General features: G+C 45.2%; 1 long non-coding RNA gene across 2 annotated transcripts; it reads left to right on the top strand.

Annotated features, from left to right (window-relative positions):
- The first annotated feature begins 3,715 nt into the window (after nt 1-3,715).
- On the top strand, nt 3,716-11,739 carry LOC105601998 (uncharacterized). Of its 2 annotated transcripts, none has more exons than XR_009596231.1 (3): nt 3,716-3,763; nt 3,883-3,974; nt 8,924-11,739. It is a non-coding gene; the product is annotated as an uncharacterized LOC105601998 (long non-coding RNA). The 2 variants fall into 2 exon arrangements; XR_003591419.3 differs by lacking the exon at nt 3,716-3,763 and having other exon boundaries at nt 3,881-3,974; nt 8,924-9,078; nt 9,662-10,717.
- Nucleotides 11,740-20,200: the final 8,461 nt, after the last annotated feature.

The following is a 20,200-nucleotide window of genomic DNA, read 5'->3' as shown; positions in this document are numbered from 1 at the left end:
GGAGCTGCTGCACGGCTGCTACCAGGCCCAGTTCCTCTCCTGGAATGAGGATCCTTGGCGGTTTCCAGAATGAAGTGTCATTTCCCAGATGAACTGGAGAGTGAGAGTCTGTGCTGGCCGCGGGGGCTCTCCCCCTGGGGTCGCTCTCAGTCTATTCCTGGGTGGGAGTCTGGGGCAGGCAGTTTCAGGACAGAAACTTACAGGGTCTTGCCAAGTTTTCTATGCAAATCCGAGACCTGTGCGGGCTCTCGCATGCCGAGATCGCCCTCTAGTGATGGAAAAATGCATTTAGTAGTAAAGAACCCATCTGCCCTGCAGGAGGTCTAAGAGCATGTGGGTTCGATCCCCGGGTCGGGAAGATCCCCTGGAAGCAGAAATGGCAACCCACTCCAGTCTTCTTGCCTGAAGAATCCCATGGACAGAGGAGCCTGGCGGGCTACAGTCCGTGGGGTCGCAGAGAGTCAGACATGACTGAGGTAACCAAGCGCTGATAAAGATGATAACAATTCTTTCCTCCAGCAGCGATTTATTGACTGTGCATAAGGGTCGTAGGTACGGGGGAGACGGCAGGGGATCGGACAGACACGGTCCATTACATCACGGAATATCACTCGGCCATAAAAAAGAATGAAATACTGCCATTTGTGACAACATGGGTGGACCTCAGGAGTATTGCACTAAGTGAAATAAGTCAGACAGAGAAAGATAAATGCTGTACAATTTCACATATGCGTGGAATCTGAAAAGAAAGACAGAACAAATGAACAAATACAAACACAGAAACGGAGTTATAGATTCGGAGAACCACCAAGGGGTCGCCAGAGGAAAAGGGCTACGGTGGAAAGAAGCAGATGGGGGCGATGAAGAGGCGTGAAGAGATGCAGAAAAAGTGGAAATAGACGCGGGAAAATGGAAACCTGCAGATGTTATTTCCTTGGGCTCCAAAATCACTGCAGACAGTGACGGCAACTATGAAATTAAAAGACGTTTGCTCCTTGGAAGAAAAGCTATGACCAACCTAGACAGCACATTAAAGAGCAGAGATATCACTTTGCTGATGGAAGGTTCATCTAGTCAAAGCTATGGTTTTTCCAGTAGTCATGTGTGGATGTGAGAGTTGGACCATAAAAAGCCTGAGCACTGAATAACTGATGCTTTCAAACTGTGGTGCTGGAGAAGACTGTTGAGAGGCCCTTGGACTGCAAGGAGATCCAACCAGTCCATCCTAAAGGAAATCAACCCTGAATGTTCACTGGAAGGACTGATGCTGAAGCTGAAACTCTAATGCTTTGGCCACCTGATGCAAAGAACTGACTCACTGGAAAAGACCCTGATGCTGGGAAAGACTGAAGGCAGGAGAAGGGGGCGACAGAGGATGAGAAGGTTGAATGGCATCAGCAAGTCAATGGACATGAGTTTGAGCAAACTCAGGGAGATCCTGAAGGACAGGGAATTCTGGTGTTCTGTAGTCCACGGAGTCACAAAAGTTGGACACGACTTAGCAACTGAACAACAGCAATCTTCTTTGAATTACACGGTGGTCCAGTGGCTAAGACTCTGAGCTTCCACTCCAGGGGGCAAGGGTTTGATCCGTGCTTGGGGAACTGAGATCTCATATGCTGCCTGGCTTGGCCAGAAAGAAATGAATCATGACTATGGAATGTATGGTGTGGGGAATACAGTTTGTAACTATGTGATATCTTTGTACGGTAACATACTGTGACTAGACTGTGATCATTCTGAAGTATATAGAAATATTGAATCACTATGTTGAGTAACAGGAACTCACATAGTGTTGTAGGTCAGTTATACTTCAAAACACAAACTCAGAGGATAAGCAATCAGGCGTGTGGTCACCAGAGGTGGGGGTGGGGCCAGGAGCCTCAAAAGGCACAAATTTCCATTCCTAAGCAAGTAGTAGGGTGTCACGTACAACATGGTGGGTATGATCAACCCTGCTCTATATTATGTGTGTCAGTTGTTAGGAGGCATTTCCCTGGTGGTCCAGTGGTTACGACTGTACATTCCAGTGCAAGGGACTCGGGTTCGATCCCTGGTCGGAGAACTAAGACCCCACATGCCGTGGAGCAGCTGGGCCCCGGCACTGCAATTACTGGGCCCGTGAGCCCCAACTAGAGAGTCTGTGTGTCGCAAGGAGAGATCCTACCTGACACAATGGAGACGTCGAGTGCAAAAATTAAGACCCATCACAGCCAAAGAAAAGTAAATAAATAAAAGAAAAATTGTCAAGAGTCAACCCCAAGGGTCCTCACTAAAGGGAAAAGATAATATTTTCTATTTCTTTCATTTTGTATTTATAGGAGATGGTGGATATTAACTTGAGCTTCCCTGGTGGCTCAGCTGGTAAAGAATCCGCCTGCAACGTGGGAGACCTGGGTTCCATCCCTGGGTTGGGAAGATCCCCTGGAGAAGGGAATCACTACCGATTCCAGTATTCTGGCCTGGAGAATTCCATGGACTGACTGTATAGTCCGCGGAACACAACTGAGCGACTTTCATTTTCAAATAAAGAAGTGAAGAAGTGAAGTGAAGTCGCTCAGTCGTGTCCGACTCTTTGCGACCCGTGGACTGTAGCCCACCAAGCTCCTCCGTCCATGGGACTGTCCAGGCAAGAATACTGGCGTGGGTTGCCATTTCCTTCTATAAATGGCAATGTCTAAGACCCATCACAGCCCCCCAAAAGTAAATAAATAAATAAAAAAGAAAGTTGTTAAGAGAGTAAATCTTAAGGATTCTCACTAAAAGGGTAAAATTATTTTCTATTTCTTTAATTTTGCATTTATGAGAGACGGTGGAATGTTCACTAAGCTTATTGCGATAATCACTTCACGGCGTATGGAAGTCAAACCATCATACTGTTCGCCTTGAACTTACACAGTGCTGTGTGTTAATTATATCTCAATAGAACTACAAGGACAAAAAAAAAAAAAAAAAAAAGACACAGTCCATCAAGGGCTGCATTCCAAGGAGACAGACAGACAATACATAAGCAAAGACATGAATAAAATGCTTTCAAGTATGAGAAGTTCAATAAATGTAAGGCTGCATGGGGGTCTGGCGAGCTGGGGGAAGCCCCTCTTTAGACTGACCAGGTTAGGCACCAACCCCGTCTGAGACAGTGAATCTGAGCTGAGAACCGAAGGAGGAGGAGGAGCCAGCCCCGCTATGGATCCTAAGCGCGTCTGGACATTCAAAACACAGGGGAGAATCAGCATGAGGACCGTACATAAGAGTGTGGTTCAGTGGTAAAGAACCCGCCCGCCAATGCAGGAGACGCAGGAGACGCAGGAGATGCGGGTTCAGGCCCTGGGTTGGGAAGATCCCGGGGGAGGACATGGCAGCCCACTCCAGTACTCTTGCCTGGGGAATCCCATGGACAGAGGAGCCTGGTGGGCTATGGTCCATGGGGTTGCAAAGAGCCGGACCTGACTGAGTGACTAAACACAACCACAACCGAAATTAAAAGGCAGGCGACCTAAGTATATGGTAAACAGCCCCAAGGCTAGGGTCAAGGATTTGGAGGGACAATGGACCAGGATGCAGGAAATGAAGCATCCTGGGCTGGCAGGAGCCAGATGACCCGAGCCCTTTTCAGAACGTGAGGAAGACTCTGGCTTTTGTTCCAAGAGGAAGGGGAAGTGATTAGATGCTTTCAAAACTGGAAATGAAATCATCGGATTTCTGTGCTCTGAGAGTCTTTCTGGGTGGAGAAAAGACAGTGATGCTGAAGCTTGGAAGCCAGGTAAGGAGTCAGAGCAGACATGGGGGAAAGGCTTTGGGGTCTTGGGGAAAGATATTGTTGGATGGTTGCAGGGGACGGAGAGCTGACAGGAGATTCTTTTACTCCCCCCATATTTATAGAGTCTGTTGTGTCCTGTGATGGGCTCTGCACATAAAACCACAAAGGAAACGAGAGCCTGGGACAATCAGCAAAGACATGGTGACGAGGAAAGGTAAAACAATCTTCTCAGGTGGCACACTCATGGAGAACCCGCCTGCCAATGCAGGAGACACAGGAGACAAGGGCTCAACCCCTGGGTTGGGGAGATCCCCCGGGGGGGAAGTGACAGCCCACTCCAGTATTCTTGCCTGGAGAATCCCATGGACAGAGGAGCCGGGTGGGCCAGAGTCCATGGGAATGCAGAGAGTCAGGCACCGAAAAGGTAAAATTTTACGTGACCTCCTTCTCCTTCTGCCTGTGTGACTCGGCTTGCCCTTTGCAAAGTCTAGGTCATGTAGGTTACGTAGTCTCAAAAAGTGTAGGAACTGGAGTTTATCTTACTCACCCTTGTCCTGCTCTTTGCAATCACCCAGCCCCTGAAAACCTGCCTAATCAGGCCTGTCCAGGTCAGACATCCCCCTCCCTATCTTGACTGCTGTTTCCTCGCATGAAACCCCTTAGTTTAAACCAGCCTATTAACAGCTAGTGTTGCCCACTACAGTCTTGTCTATAAAAACTCTGTAATCCCTTTGTTCGGGGCTCAGAGCTTGGAGTGTTAATTCCTCCGGGCCTGACGTGTAAGAAACCTGAGTTCTCCAACTCTACACACACACACACACAGACACAGACACACACACACACAGGCACACAGACACACACACACAGACACACAGACACACACACAGACACACACAGACACACAGACACAGGCACACAGACACACACACACAGACACACACACAGATACACACACACAGACACAGACACAGACACACACACACACACACACAGACACGGAAGACAGTGTTTTTCCACTGCTCTCCCAAGAGCAATCCGTTGTGAACCTGAGCATCCCCACACTTTGCCTTTGGGTATGTCAGGAATCCAAGGACTTGCCTCCCATTACCTGGCCGTTTCTTCGGCTGGAATTTGCCTCAAGCAACCTCAGAGGATGAGGGAACTTCTCCTTCTCAAACAAAGAGCAGGGTGCTTGAACAGAGGTGGAGTTCCCTGAGCTCAGTCAAAGAGCAGGGTGCTTGAACAGAGGTGGAGTTCCCTGAGCTCAGTGTCCTTCAGCTGTGACACAACGGCTGCATGTGTGGAATCCCGGTGGGCCCCTCTGTGTCGCCCAGGTGGGATTTGGGGACAAGAAGAATGGACGTGAACACAGTATGCCTGCTGCCTGCTGTGGTGTGAGCGATAGGTCTTTTTGTCTCTGACCCCGGAGTCTCTTATCTCTCATCAGCATCCTTGAAACAGGAACAGGTTGACTTACTCATTTATACTATTGTAAAATCCTGGGCCCGGTCAATATGCCCTCGAGAAATGGATCGATACAATCTCAGAGAGGTTTTCCCGGTGGGCGTGGACTCAGACACTCTACATTCCAGACTGGGAGTGATAGGGTCATAGTTCCCGTTCAGAGGTCAGAACTCAGCCTCTGAAAGGTTTGGAAGAATGCCTGGAACATAAGAAAAAGGTTAGAAGAAATGCACTGTTCTTCTCAGGGTTATTAAACTGTTGTTATGGAGGCATGCAGATATATACTTTAAAGGAAGACGGGCTTGCCGGGGTCCAGCCCCCGAAGGATGCAGGGGAACCTAAAGGAAAAACAGCGTCAGCGGATGATTTAGAGAGATATAAGGAAAGAATGTTGTAGATAAGAAAATAGAAAGAGGCTGATATTCCCTGGTTTACATAGAAAGCTAGTAAAGTCTTAGAAGCCCAGGCAGGAAAGTGAACGCAGAGAGCCTCTGTGTTCCAAGGGATCAGCCTGAAAAAGAAAGTAAGAGAGAAACAAAGAGAAAAAAAGAAAAACACGGGGTGACCAAGCTTATTCGAGCGAGGCCCAATAGCTTTATTTTTAAAAGGTACTTTTATACCTTGTCTTATACATAGAGGGAAATGAAAGATGCAAAGTCATACAGAGTCAGCCCAAACATTACATCTGTTTTGTCTTTATCGAAACCAGGATTTTTTCTGCAAACCTTTCCCATAAACAATATTGTGTACATTATCTTCTTGCCTTGGAAGCCTGCGAACATTTTATGACCCTCTTTTGATAAAGGCTGTTCAACCAGAAAACTTATTTTTTTCTTGAAATGTTTTTTCTTTATATTTCTAATCTATGTCAGCCTCAGAAAGTATTAAACAAGTTACATTTCTCAAGGAGCAGAGGTGCAGTGAGTTACAAGAAAGAACCAATTAGCTCAAAAGTCTGATGTGGTTAATTTCAAGGCTACACTTGTTTTTCTTACTTTCCAACTATGTTAACTAATGCATTCCCAGGTGCACAGTGGATAAGAGATACGGGAACTTACCAACAAGCATTGGCCAAATGATGAAATCCTACTCTAATAACTTTTAACTCTTTAAAAGGCTCTATGTTTTAGACTTCCCATGCCTCTCACAGTTGGGAGGTGGCGAATAATCACATGCGTAGCTGCAAGAGTCTGGATAAACGTGCCAAGCAAGCTAGAATGCTAACAGAGGGGGTTTGATTTGAAATATTCCTCTCATGTCCAGGAGACTTATTAGCTACAGCCCTAAGTTGGTTTTCTCTAGAGAAAGGTGGTCAGGGTTAGCCCCCTGTTAATGTCAGAGGAGTTGGTGAAAGTCATGAAATAGTAAAACAGACAGATTTTGGTTTGGGGGTAGATGCTCGAGAAAGCCTAGGGAGCCCGTTGAGTTCTGAAGCCTTGCTTGACAGGTCTCTTCCACACGACCTTGTCATGGGTGGGGTCTCCCGTGGTGGCTCCCAGCACGGGCTCATCTGTGGATCTTCTGGAGAGCCAGTGCACACAGCCAGGGTATCTGGGCTAGAGGTGTTCTGGGAAGCAGACGAACCCATTTGGGAGTTTGTGCTGTTGCGCTTGAAAGGCTGCTCATCAGCGGGCACAGCTCTTAGGATGACGATAACACGGCTTGTTGTTGTGGTTTAGCCAGTGGCTCAGTTGTGTCCAGTCTGTTGTGATCCCATAGTCTGTAGCCCTCCAGGCTCCTCTGTCCTTGGGATTTCCCAGGCGAGAATATCGGAGTGGGTCGCCATTTTCTTCTCTGGTGGATCTCCCCAAACCAGGGATCAAACCCACCTCTCCTGCACTGCAGGCAGGTTCTTTACCACTGAGCCGCCAGGGAAGCCCCATAAGCATGGTTGTTTGTGTGTATATATCTATATCTGAATCGAGAGTGAGTTCATTGTAAGGAATTGACTCACGCAGTTATGGAGACTGGTGAGTCCCCAGATCTGCCTTCAGCAAGCTGGAGACCTTCGAGGGCTGATGCTGTGAAGTCAAAGTGTTAGTCACTCAGTCGCGTCAGACTCTTCTGCGACCCCATGGACAGTATCCCGCCAGGCTCCTCTGTCCATGGGACTTCCCAGGCAAGAATACTGGAGTGAGTAGCTGCTCCCTTCTCCAGGGGATCTTCCCAACCCAGGGATTGAACCTGGGTCTCTGGCGCTGCAGGCAGATTCTTTATCATCTGAGCCACAGGGAAGCCCCCAGAGGCTGTTCAGAGGCTGGCAGGCTCAAGACCAAGGAACAGCCAATGTTTTAATCTGAGTCCAGAGGCAGGGAAAAAACACCAATGTCCTGGCTCAAAGGCAGTCAGGCAGAAGGAATTCTTCCTTACTTAGCCTTGGTCTAGTCAGGCCCTCACCTGATTGGATGAGGCCCACCCCACAGAGGGCAATCTGCTTTTCTCAAGCTACTGGTTCAAATGTTCATCTCCCCCAGAAACACCTTCATGGCCATACCCAGAGTAATACATCCATTGTTTTCCAGATTCTTTCCCCATTTGGCAGACAATTTCCAAGTACAGAAATGGCTGACCCACATGAGCACTGGGATAGTCATTTGCATAGATAGCAAAGAAAAAAAGTCAGCAAATATTTACACACTCAGTGTCTTAAAATTAGAGTCCAAACACATTTCCTCCATAAGCCGCCATCAAAACGATAACACTTTTACAACATCTTTAAATTATTTTAAATAGTTTTGAGGTTTATAAACTTGAAATGATGACTGTTAGTAACAGGCAACTATGTGAGTATGTTTGTGGTGAAAAATTCTGCTGATGGAAAGCTGTGAACCACGTTTTTGAAACGGAGAAAAGTTTGCTAAACAAGCTTGTGATGATGAACCACTGATTGTTATGTAACCCTGCTGATGTAGTTATAAGTATCTTAACTGGTATAGAAGACTGCATAGATTATCTTAGAATTTGGAACAAATATAAAGTCACACCTCCCTGATAAGTTACCTTGTGCATAAAATAAATAAATGACTCTAACAGGTATCAGGATGGAAGATTGCATAGATTATTTTAGAATTTGGAACATATATAATGTTGTTCTTCCTTGCAAAGTTATTCTGTGTTTAAAATAAGTAAATGACTTTGACAGGCACATTTAGAACAATGGTTTTTCAACCGAGGATAATTTTGTTCCCCCCTCCTTTCTTTTAAATACCTGCTCTCTTAGCAACTTCCTTCAGTTAATTTATTTCTGGCTGTGCTGCGTCTTTGCTGCTTTGCCTGGGCTTTCTCCAGTTGCAGCAAGTGGGGCTACTCTTCCTTGCGATTTGCAGGCTTCTCACTGGTGCTTCTCTTGCTGCAGAGCATCTTCCTTGCAATTAGTGGGCTTCTCACTGGCGCTTCACTTGCTGCAGAGCACGGGCTCTAGATGTGTGGGCTAAGTCGCTGTGCTGCTCGGGTTTAGCTCCTCTGCGGCATGTGGGATCTTCCCGGACCAGGAATCGAACCTGTGTCCCCTGCATTGGCAGATGGCTTCCTATCCACTGCTCCACCAGGGAAGTCCTTGCTCCTTGTTTTAAAATACAGGCTTTGCTATTATCCAGGTATGGTGAAGCCACCAGGGGACCGCCGCCATTGAAAACATAGTTTATTATTATAGTACGTTTATTATACAGTAAGAAATATGTATTTGATCTTTGTCCCCAGTTCCTGACACAGAGTTTCTGAAACCCTTGTCATCTCCTGAGTGACGGAAGTGAGAAGAGCATCATTTGTTTCAGTATTTGGCCTTCATCCAAGACAGCTCAGAAAGCCCTGGCATCTCCAGAGTCCTGAGAATGCCTTTCTGTATGTTAATGATGGTAAGATGATGGGTGGCTGGGGGCACTCATTAGGGGTCTGGAGGATCGGAGAACTGGCTGTTGGTGTGGGAAAAAAACAACACATGTTTGGTGTCAGAAATGCCAGCAGGAAAAACAGCAGGGTTACTTTCTCAGATCCCAAGAGGAGGGAGCCCACCACGCCCCAGGGCAGCACCAGCTCAGCCAGGAGGCAGGGAGGAGTGAGGACAAGATGAGGGGGAGAGTCCTCACTGTGGTTTCCGTGGGAGGGAGCAGGGGAGGCAGCCTGAGGGGATTTTGTTGTTTAGGCTCTAAGTTGTGTCCGACTCTTTGGACCCCATGGACTGTAGCCCACGAGGGTTTTCCGTCCATGGGACTCTCCAGGGCCGAATACTGGAGTGGGTTGCCATTTCCTCCTCCAGGGGATCTTTCCAATCCAGGGATCGAACCCACGTCTCCTGCATTGGCAGGCGGATTCTTCACCACTGAGCCACCTGGGAAGCCGAGAAACCCTGGTTCAGAGCAAAATGCAAAGCCTTATTTCCCCCAGTTAACAGTGGATTAATTAAACAGCTTCCTGGTTCAGTAGTTTTTCTTGTTCCAGACCTTGCAACGGAAGACGGGGGTGGATACAAATGCGATGGACTTCGGAGGGAGCCATATAATCTGATATAACTGGCTGACTCAACACCCAGATGTTCAAAATGCACTGTGAGAAAAGCTCTAGAAAGAGCGGAACCACGTGCCAACTGTTTATACTCCCCTTCCCGGGCCTTTGATTTGCTGAGAAAACATGAGGAACTGTTTTGCTCGGCAACGTATAGGCAGCATCTGCTGTAGGTTCCAAGCTCCTTGCTCGGTCTTGTGAGCATCTGACACAGACTTGTCGATCAGATCACACGTGTCTACATGAATGCCTGTCGATCGAATCGTATGTGTCTATACGAATGTCTGTGCGTGTGGTAGGTGCATGGACATTTGATAAACAGCTGAACGGATGAATGGAAATCATGAATAGATTTCTGAGGAATAATGAATACATTTAGAGAGAGCTAGGAGTGACTTTAAATGACACTTGCAGCAACATGGATGGACCTAGAGGTTATTCTTTTTTATTTTTTATAATTTTAAAAATATTCATTTTTTTAAATATTGTCATGGCTGCTCTGGGTCTTAGCTGTGGCGTGTCGGATCTAGTTCCCTGACCAGGGATTTGAACCTGGTCCCCCCTGCATTGAGAGCGAGAGTCTCTTACCAGGGAAGTCCCCTTAGAGATAAGACTCAATGAAGTAAGTCACACAAAAGACAAATATGATATCACGTATATGCGGACTCTAAAACAAGACACAAATGGACTTATCTATGAAACGTAAACACACTCACAGACACAGAGGACAGACTTGGTGGTTGCCAAGGGGTGGGAGGGATTGGGAGTTTGGGATGAGGAAATGTCCGATATTGTGTACAGAATGGATGAGCGATAAGGTCTTACTGTACAGCACAGGGGACCACATTCAATATCCTGTGATAAACTATAATGGACAATAATATGAAAAAGAATGTATAACTCAATCACTTTGCTGTATAGCAAAAGTTAATACAATATTATAAATGAACCATATTTCGATAATTTAAAAAAATTAAAAAAATTTAAAAGTAAGGATGACTTCTTTTAGAATTTCCTTAATTCCTTTATTTAAAACCAAACACAAACGAAACACCCTCACTCTCCCCACAAGAGAGCCCACCCAGCAAATACAGCAACGAAAAATACCTACAGACAATACTCTTGGTAAAACTACGGGAATCCCAGAGAACCCTAGAATACAACCAGATGGGCTCAACCGAACACATATTTCTTATTTGAAATCAGTAATAAAACAAAAGCTGTTATGAACAAACAACAAACAGGGACTTCTCTGGTGGTCCAGGCGCTAGGACTCTGCTATTGCGATGCGGGGCGGGGGGGTGGGGACGCGCGCAGGTTTGATCCCTGGTTGGGGAACTAAGATCCCATAGGCTGCATACAGCCAAAAATAAAAAGACAGACAAACAAACAAACCAACATCTAAAGTTAGGAAATCTCAGAAAAGAGATGAATGAGGGAAAAGATGACATGTAAAGAGCTGACAAGGGTCAAGAAAGGATTAGAAACTTAAAAAAAAAAAAGGCATTTACAAAATGCCAGCTAAGCTGTAAGAATGAACAGACTCACAGAAAACAGAGCAAGTGAAACTGATGATGGAAAGAAGAAAAAAATCTGGTTTGAATGGAGATGGAAAGTTATAGGGATGAGTGAGACACAGAGAAGACCCCCAAATACCACAATAGAAATAGCTGAAGAGGAAAACCCAGACAATGGAACAGAGCAAGGAATACAAAGCGTAATCTAACCAGCTTTCCTGAAAGAAAGAATTTGAAATTGAAGAGCCAAGTATGTAAGGAGGAAATTGGCCAAGAAGACTCATCAGTAATACACAGTCTAGGAAAACTACTCATTTGTGTTTGTAGGGGAAAATAATTATTTGCACATCCGAGCAACAGATTGAGTTAATTTAGAAGGGAAAGGAAATCAGATTAGCATCACATTTTTTTTTTTTACCAAAGTACTGTGTTTCAGGAGGGAGTGCTTAAAAATTGTATGATATTTATCAGTGTATTAAAAACTCTTCATACGCCTCATGGAGTGGCCAAAAATCTGTGGGTTTGATCCTTGGCTGAGGAACTAAGATCTCACATGTCATGTGGAGCAGCCAAAAGTTAAAAAAAAAAAAAAGATCTTGACCAACTGGGGTTTATCCTAGGAATGCGAAGATGGCCAAAATGAGGAAATCATGAATGAAACTTATCATCTTGACAGAGCTAAGAAAAAAAAAAATCACATGATCATTCCCGGATACCCTTGACACAATTTAGTATTTATTCATTTTAACACATAACCAAATAGGAAGTGATAGTTCTTTAAAATACTGATAGATAACCCCCAATACAGGATCCCAACGAGCAAATATCAGAGGCTGTAATACAAACAACACTAGAGTCTAAATTTAAATCAAGGACGAGACAAGAATGCCTGCTATCTTCATTGCTATATACCGCAGAAAAACACATTTTCCATTTTGTGAAAATCTAATGAGATCTCGCTCACCTGCCTTGAGATTGTTCCAAGTACCATGGAGTTCTAATACTTTGGCCCCCTGATGCGAAGAGGTGAGTCATTGGAAAAGACTCTGATGCTGGGAAAGGTTGAAGGTGGGAGGAGAAGGGGACGACAGAGGATGAGATGGTTGGATGGCATCACCAACTCGATGGACATGAGTTTGAGCAAGCTCTGGGAGCTGGTGATGGACAGGGAGGCCTGACGTGCTGCAGTCCGTGTGGTCGCAGAGAGTCGGACACGACTGAGGGTCTGGACAACAACACACCGTAGAGCCGACAGGTGAAAAAAATTCAGTTTTAAGTGACTCAGCACCCGCATTTGCAAAGGTCCTAAGCCTAGCCATGGTTTTTAAGGCATTCTTGCAGGCACAGGCGCTAACACGGTGAGCTGGAATAGCAGAGGATGCTGTGGTCAGGTTGGTGGCGACACTGCCACAATCCGTTTTGTCTCCTAGCGGGATGAAAAGCTCTGACTCTTCTTCCTAACTGACTCCCATCGGGATTGTCTGAGGAAACCGCGCCCCCGGCTCACACACCGGGGTGGTGATCTCCAGGTAGCACCGTGAGCTGTTTGATCCGGCCGTGAGCTCGGAAAAGAAGTGCAGTTCAGTTCAGTTCAGTCGCTCAGTCGTGTCCGACTCTTTGTGACCCCATGAATCGCAGCACGCCAGGCCTCCCTGTCCGTCACCAACTCCTGGAGTTCACTCAGACCCACATCCATCAAGCCCGTGATGCCATCCAGCCATCTCATCCTCGGTCATCCCCTTCTCCTCCTGCCCCCAATCCCTCCCAGCATCAGAGTCTTTTCCAATGAGTCAACTCTTCTCATGAGGTGGTCAAAGTACTGGAGTTTCAGCTTTAGCATCATTCCTTCCAAAGAAATCCCAGGGCTGATCTCCTTCAGAATGGACTGGTTGGATCTCCTTGCAGTCCAAGGGACTCTCAAGAGTCTTCTCCAACACCACAGTTCAAAAGCATCAATTCTTCAGTGCTCAGCCTTCTTCACACTCCAACTCTCACATCCATACATGACCACCACGGACCTTAGTCGGCAAAGTAATGTCTCTGCTTTGGAATATGCTATCTAGGTTGGTCATAACTTTTCTTTCAAAGAGTAAGCGTCTTTTAATTTCACGGCTGCAGTCACCATCTGCAGTGATTTTGGAGCCCCCCCAAAATAAAGTCTGACACTGTTTCCCCATCTATTTCCCATGAAGTGATGGGACCGGATGCCATGATCTTTGTTTTCTGAATGTTGAGCTTTAAGCCAACTTTTTCACTCTCCTCTTTCACTTCCATCAAGAGGCTTCTTAGCTCCTCTTCACTTTCTGCCATAAGGGTTGTGTCATCTGCATATCTGAGGTTATTGATATTTCTCCTGGCAATCTTGATTCCAGCTTGTGTTTCTTCCAGTCCAGCATTTCTCATGATGTACTCTGCATATAAGTTAAATAAGCAGGGTGACAATATACAACCTTGACGTCCTCCTTTTCCTATTTGGAACCAGTCTGTTGTTCCATGTTTGGTTCTAACTGTTGCTTCCTGGCCTGCATATAGATTTCTCAAGAGGCAGGTCAGGTGGTCTGGTAGTCCCATCTCTCTCAGAATTTTCCACAGTTTATTGTGATCCACACAGTCAAAGGCTTTGGCATAGTCAATAAAGCAGAAATAGATGTTTTTCTGGAATTCTCTTGCTTTTTCCATGATCCAGCGGATGTTGGCAATTTGATCTCTGGTTCCTCTGCCTTTTCTAAAACCAGCTTGAACATCAGGAAGTTCACGGTTCACGTAATTGCTGAAGCCTGGCTTGGAGAATTTTGAGCATTACTTTACTAGCATGTGAGATGGGTGCAATTGTGCGGTAGTTTGAGCATTCTTTGGCATTGCCTTTTTTTGGAATTGGAATGAAAACTGACCTTTTCCAGTCCTGTGGCCACTGCTGAGTTTTCCAAATTTGCTGGCATATTGAGTGCAGCACTTTCACAGCATCATCTTCCAGGATTTGAAACAGCTCAACTGGAATTCCATCACCTCCACTAGCTTTGTTTGTAGTGATGCTTTCTAAGGCCCACTTGACTTCACATTTCAGGATGTCTGGCTCTAGATGAGTGATCACACCATCGTGATTATCTGGGTCATGAAGATCTTTTTTTGTACAGTTCTTCTGTGTATTCTTGCCATCTCTTCATAATATCTTCTGCTTCTGTTAGGTCCATACCATTTCTGTTCTTTATTGAACCCATCTTTGCATGAAATGTTCCCTTGGTATCTCTAATTTTCTTGGAGAGATCTCTAGTCTTTCCCATTCTGTTGTTTTCCTCTATTTCTTTGCATTGATCACTGAAGAAGGCTTTCTTATCTCTTCTTGATATTCTCTGGAACTCTGCATTCAGATGCTTATATCTTTCCTTTTCTCCTTTGCTTTTTGCTTCTCTTCTTTTCACAGCTATTTGTAAGGCCTCCCCAGACAGCCATTTTGCTTTTTTGCATTTCTTTTCCATGGGGATGGTCTTGATCCCTGTCTCCTGTACAATGTCACGAACCTCATTCCATAGTTCATCAGGCACTCTATCTATCAGATCTAGGCCCTTAAATCTATTTCTCACTTCCACTGTATAATCATAAGGGATTTGATTTAGGTCATACCTGAATGGTCTAGCAGTTTTTTCTGCTTTCTTAAATTTGAGTCTGAATTTGGCAATAAGTTCATGATCTGAGCCACAGTCAGCTCCTGGTCTTGTTTTTGTTGACTGTATAGAGCTTCTCCATCTTTGGCTGGAAAGAATATAATCAGTCTGATTTCGGTGTTGACCATCAGGTGATGTCCATGTGTAGAGTCTTCTCTTGTGTTGTTGGAAGAGGATGTTTGCTATGACCAGTGCATTTTCTTGGCAAAACTCTATTAGTCTCTGCCCTGCTTCTTTCTGCATTCCAAGGCCAAATTTGCCTGTTACTCCAGGTGCTTCTTGACTTCCTAGTTTTGCATTCCAGTCCCCTATAATGAAAAGGACATCTGTTTTGGGTGTTAGTTCTAAAAGGTCTTGTAGGTCTTCATAGAACCGTTCAACTTCAGCTTCTTCAGCGTTGCTGGTTGGGGCATAGACTTGGATCACTGTGATATTGAATGGTTTGCCTTGGAGACGAACAGAGATCATTCTGTCGTTTTTGAGATTGCATCCAAGTACTGCATTTCAGACTCTTTTGTTGACCATGATGGCTACTCCATTTCTTCTGAGGGATTCCTGCCTGCAGTAGTAGCTATAATGGTCATCTGAGTTAAATTCACCCATTCCAGTCCATTCTAGTTCGCTGATTCCTAGAATGTCGACGTTCACCCTTGCCATCTCTTGTTTGACCACGTCCAATTTGCCTTGACTCATGGACCTGACACTCCAGGTTCCTATGCAATATTGCTCTTTACAGCATCGGACCTTGCTTCTATCACCAGTCACATCCACAGCTGGGTATTGTTTTTGCTTCGGCTCCATCCCTTCATTCTTTCTGGAGTTATTTCTCCACTGATCTCCAGTAGCATATTGGGCACCTACTGACTGGGGAGTTCCTCTTTCAGTATCCTATCATTTTGCCTTTTCATACTGTTCATGGGGTTCTCAAGGCAAGAATACTGAAGCGGTTTGCCATTCCCTTCTCCAGTGGACCACATTCTGTCAGACCTCTCCACCATGACCCGCCCGTCTTGGGTTGCCCCGCGGGCATGGTTCAGTTTCATTGAGTTAGACAAGGCAGTGGTCCTAGTGTGATTAGATTGACTAGTTTTCTGTGAGTATGGTTTTGTAAAAGAAGAATGGACTCTTTTTAGCTGGTGTGTCTGTTTCCCCCTCCCTCCTTCCAAACTAAGACGCTATTTGCTTGCCTTGCCTTTAATTTACACATTGTATTCATCAGCATTGAAAACGCTACAGAAAAACCTGGCTAATATGTATAGAATTCCCGCGGAGGATCTTAGACACGTGACCATCTTAATTTCCAAACTGACACCCGACCCTGTGAACTTGCTTTACCCTCTAACTGGTTATGGCTGGGTTTTCGCAATTCAGAGGGTTTTTTTTTTTTCCTCCCTTCTGCGAAGAGAATAATGCAGTCGTTACACTTGTATTTCTCAATGTGTTACTAAGATATCCGAACTTTTCTACTCTGCTGCCTGGCGGGGAAAAGCCACTGTCCGTTCAGATTGTTTCTATTTGCTTTCACTCAGCTTGACTCAGAAAGTGAAAAGTGAAGTCGCTCAGTCGTGTCCGACTCTTTGCGACCCCGTGGACTGTAGCCTCCCAGGTTCCTTCGTCCATGGGATTTTCCAGGCAAGAGTACTGGAATGGGTTGCCATTTCCTTCTCCAGGAGAGCTTCCAAACCCAGGACTGAACCCGGGTCTCCCGCATTGCAGGCAGACGCTTTACCGGTCTGATTACAGGCAACACTTGATCGGTTTCACTTCGGCGGCAAGACTGGCTTTCCCCGCTCCTGCGGTGCCGGAGCGCCCTCTGGTGGTCTAACAATCCTCGGCCGTTTGCCATGAGTCCTGGCTTGGCGCCCGGAGACTGAGGTCCCCCTATAAAATTAAAATTTTACAGAGGCTCTCTTCACAGTCCCCTTGGAAGATCATTCAAAATACGATTACCACCATCCATGGAAGATCCAAATTGAAAAAAATTTCTCTTGTCTCAATCAGCTGCTGGGCAATGATGATACAATTCTTGCGGACTTGCAGGTACTTTTAACTAGGTAATTTAACCCTCCACTGCTCATATGCAAGAGCTGAAGCTTAGATTCCCTCGTGTTTCATCAACTCTTTTGAGTACTTTCAGGTGTGGGACGTTAGAGGAGTATCAGGAGGGTTAGCACAGGTCCCAAGACTCATAAGTACTCACTTTGAACAGTAGCATTTCTCCTAAAACTAGCTGGATGGGCAGTTTGTCTACATGAGCGTTCTTCCTCAACTTTAGCGTTTCCAAAATTGGCTTGCATGTTGTCACAGAAGGCATCTTACTACTGGGGTTCAAGACGTGGCCATAAAGACATGGAAGCAACTGGAATGTCCTTCACGGATGAATAGATAAGCGTGGTATATATGTCCAGTGGGATAGTCCTCAACCACTAAAAAGAACGATTGTCATTTGCAGCAACATGGTTGGACCTTGAGATTTTTCTCATAGAAAGCGGAGTAAGGCAGAAATGGAAAGATAAATATTACACTGGTATCACATATATGTGTGATCTAAAAAATAATGCGAATCTCTGTACAAAACAGAGTCACAAACACAGATGAAGGGAGAAAATAATTGTTTGGGATTAACAGATACAGTCATATATATATATATATATATATATATATATATATAAAATTGGGATTTACTATATAGCATAACAGTAACCTATAATGAAAAAAGAACAGAAAAAAGGAATAGGTATATTTATATTTGAATCACTTTGCTGAATACCAGAAACTAACATAATGTTGTAAATCAACTCAGTCGCTCAGTCTCTCAGTCGTGTCCGACTCTTTGCAACCCCATGGACTATACAGTCCTTGGAATTCTCCAGGCCAGAATACTGGAATGGGTAGCCTTTCCCTCCTCCAGGGGATCTTCCCAACCCAGGGATCAAACCCAGGTCTCCCACATTGCAGGCGGATTCTGTACCAGCTGAGCCACCAGGGAAGCCCTATACATCAACTATACTTCAATTAAAAAAAAATCACAGGAAGCACCTGGTTAATTTCCCTTCCTCACGGCCCAAGCCTGGCTGTGTCCGCGCCTGTTGTGTCGGAGCGCCCTCCCGTGGTGATAGAAGTCCTCTGCAGTCTCTGGCCTGTCCTGGCTCGGTGCCCTGAGACAAGTCAGAGGTCCCCGTATAAAATTAAAACAGGGGCAGTCTTCATAGTCCCCGTGGAAAATAATTAAAAATTTTATTAGCACCATCTATGGGAGCTCCAAATTGAAAAAAAATTCCCTTGCTTAATCGAGAACTGGGCAACGAAGATACAATTCTTTCGGACTTGCAGGTACTTTTAACTAGGTAAGTTAACCTCCATCTGCTCATATGCAAAAGCTGACGCTTAGATTCCCTCGTGTTTCATTAACTCTTTTGAGTACTTTCAGGTGTGGGGCGTTAGAGGAGTATCAGGAGGGCTAGCACGGGTCCCAAGGCTCTTAAGTACTCACTTCGAACAGTAGAATTTCTCCTAAAACTAGCTGGATGGGCAGTTTGTCTACATGAGCGTTCTTCCTCAACTTTAGCGTTTCCAAAATTGGCTTGCATGTTGTCACAGAAGGCATCTTACTACTGGGGTTCAAGACGTGGCCATAAAGACATGGAAGCAACTGAAATGTCCTTCACGGATGAACAGATAAGCGTGGTATATATGTCCAGTGGAATAGTCCTCAGCCACTAAAAAGAACAAAACATTGCCATTTGCAGCAACATGGATGGACCTAGAAATTTTCATAGTAAGTGAAGTAAGGCAGAAATGGAAAGACAAATGTTATATTGGTATCACGTATATGTGTGATCTAGAAAATAATGCAAATAATCTCTGTACAAAACAGAGTCACAAACACAGAAAACAACATATGGTTACCCAAGGTGGAAATGGAGGGAGGGACAAATTAGGAATCTGGGATTAGCAGAATCACACTACTGTACATAACACAGAGATGAAGCGTTTCCTGTATAGCACAGTGGCCTGTATTTAATGTCTTTTAATAATCCTCTAATTAAAAAGAAAATATGAAAGAACACATATATGTAAACGCGTAAATGTGAATTAACCCGCTGTCACCTGAAATACCACAGTATCCAGTTCAGTTCAGTTCAGTTCAGTCGCTCAGTCGTGTCCGACTCTGCGACCCCATGAATCGCAGCACGCCAGGCCTCAGTATTGGGGCCTCAACTATATTTCAACAGGCGTTAGTTTCCCCTCCTCTTGGCCTAAAGCTGGCTTTGCTGACATCTCTCGTGTTGGCGCGCCCTCTGGTGGCGACAGGAGTTCTCTGCAGTCGCCTGGCTCGGCGTCCTGAGACAGCGGCCACAGGTCCCTCTATAAAACTCAAAAAAAAGGCCACCAGGGACGCCTTATAAATCAACTATATTTCAGTTAAAAAAAAAATTACAGGAAACACCTGGTTAATTTCCCTTCCTCATGATGCAAGCCTGGCTGTGTCCGCACCTGTTGTGTCGGAGCGCCCTCTCGTGGTGACAGAACTCCTCTGCAGTCTCGGGCCTGTCCTGGCTCGGTGCCCTGACAGAGGTCAGAGGTCCCTGTATAAAATTAAAACGGGCAGTCTTCATAGTCCCCGTGGAAAATAATTCAAAATTTGATTACCCCCATCCTAGAAATCTAAAAATTAAATAAATTTCTCTTTCCCTAATCGACTGTTAGGCAATTAGGTAAAATTCTTTCTGATTTGCAGGTAATATTCGCTAGGTAACTAAAGCCTCTATCTGCTCTTATATAAAAGCTGACTCCTAACTTCCTTCGTGTTTCATCAAATCTCTTGGGTACCTTCAAGTGTGAGACATTACAGAGTTATCAGGAGGGCTAGCACTGATCCTGAGTCTTAAGTACTCACTTTGAATCGCTAAATTTTTCCTAACACTAACTGGATGGAAAATTTTTCTGCAGGCATAATTTTTTTCAACTTCAGCATTTCTAAAATTGGGATGCATGTTGTTACTCAACGCATGTAAATATGGGGTTCAAGTATGAGTGGCCATAAAGACATGGAAGCAACTGAAATGTCCTTTGTAGATGGATAGATAAAGTGTGGGGCTTCCCTGGTAGTCCAGTGGTGAAGAACAAGCCTTCCAACGCAGGGGGAGCAGGTCTGATCCCTGGTCAGGGAACTAAGATCCCACGGGCCACTGGGCAAGTAAGACCTGACCCAACAACACAATCAACAGTAAATAAATAAATACAAAGAAAGGGTGGAAATAGCTCAAAGATTTAGAAAGTCCCAGACACCCCAA

Source organism: Ovis aries, chromosome 14, assembly GCF_016772045.2.
Source record: "Ovis aries strain OAR_USU_Benz2616 breed Rambouillet chromosome 14, ARS-UI_Ramb_v3.0, whole genome shotgun sequence".
Taxonomy (NCBI): domain Eukaryota; kingdom Metazoa; phylum Chordata; class Mammalia; order Artiodactyla; family Bovidae; genus Ovis; species Ovis aries.
Note: the sequence above shows the minus strand (reverse complement) of the source record. Positions and strands in the feature narration are given on the sequence as shown.